A 1,845-nucleotide genomic window follows, 5' to 3' on the forward strand; every position below is an offset into this window, starting at 1 on the left:
CAATATTCTGATGGTTTTTTAGCATATATCAACACGAATCGTCCACAGCTATACATGTGATCCCCCATTCCTGAATTGGGGGTCCCACCACCTCCCTCCCCATCCTATCCTTCTGGGTTGTCCCAGAGCAGCAGTTTGGGTGTCCTGCTTCATGCATTGAACTTGCGCTGATCATCTATTTTACATATGGTAATGAATATGTTTCAGTGTTATTCACTCAAATCATCCCACCCTCCACTTCCCCCACCAAGTTGAAAAGTCTGTTCTTTAGGTCTCTGTCTTCTTTCCTACCCTGCATGCAGAATCGTTGCTACAGGCTTTCTAAATGCCATATATATGCCTTAATATAAGTATTTGTCTTTCTCTTTCTGACTTACTTCTCTCTGTATAACAGGATCCAGGTTCATCCACCTCATTAGAACTGATTCCAGTGTGTTCCGTTTTAATAGCAGAGTAATATTCCATTGTGTATATGTACCACTACTTCCTTATCCATTTGTCTGCTGATAGACATCTAGGTTGCTCCAATGTCGTAACTATTGCAAATAGTGCTGCAGTGAACATAGGGGTACATGTGTCTCTTTCAAATTGATCTGAGACACGTGTACCCCAATGTTCACCGCAGCACTGTTTATAATAGCCATGACATGGAAGCAACCTAGATGCCCATCAGCAGACGAATGGATAAGAAAGCTATGGTACAATGGTGAATGGCATTGTTTCCTTAATTTCTCTTTCTGTTTTCTCATTGTTAGTGTATAGGAATGCAAGGGATTTCTGTGTGTTAATTTTACATCCTGCAAATTTACTATATTTGTTGATTAGCTCTAGTAATTTTCTCGTAGAGTCTTTAGTGTTTTCTATGTAGACGATCATGTCATCTGCAAACAGCGAGAGTTTCACTTCTTCTTTTCCTATCTGGATTCCTTTTACTTCTTATTCTGCTCTGATTGCTGTGGCCAAAACTGGTCAACCACTTGTAAAGGAATGAAACAAGAACACTTTCTAACACGATACACAAAAATAAACTCAAAATGGATTAAAGATCTAAATGTAAGACCAGAAATTATAAAACTCCTAGAGGAGAACATAGGCAAAACACTCTCCGACATAAATCACAGCAGGATCCTCTATGACCCACCTCCCAGAATATTGCAAATAAAAGCAAAATAAACAAACGGGACCTAATGAAACTTAAAAGCTTTTGCACAACAAAGAAAACTATAAGCAAGGTGAAAATACAGCCCTCAAATTGGGAGAAAATAATAGGAAATGAAGAAACAGACAAAGGATTAATCTCAAAAATGTACAAGCAACTCCTGCAGCTCAATTCAAGAAAAATAAATGACCCAATCAAAAAATGGGGCAAAGAACTAAACAGACATTTCTCCAAAAGAAGACATACAGATGGCTAACAAACACATGAAAAGATGCTCAACATCACTCATTATTAGAGAAATGCAAATCAAAACCACAATGAGGTACCATTACATGCCAGTCAGGATGGCTGCTATCCAAAAGTCTACAAGCAATAAATGCTGGAGAGGGTGTGGAGAAAAGGGAACCCTCTTACACTGTTGGTGGGAATGCAAACTAGTACAGCCACTATGGAAAACAGTGTGGAGATTTCTTAAAAAACTGGAAATAGAACTGCCATATGACCCAGCAATACCACTTCTGGGCATACACACTGTGGAAACCAGATCTGAAAGAGACACATGCACCCCAATGTTCATTCGCAGCACTGTTATAATAGCCAGGACATGGAAGCAACCTAGATGCCCATCAGCAGATGAATGGATAAGGAAGCTGTGGTACATATACACCATGGAATATTACTCAGCC

This window comes from Cervus canadensis, chromosome X, assembly GCF_019320065.1.
Source record: "Cervus canadensis isolate Bull #8, Minnesota chromosome X, ASM1932006v1, whole genome shotgun sequence".
NCBI lineage: Eukaryota > Metazoa > Chordata > Mammalia > Artiodactyla > Cervidae > Cervus > Cervus canadensis.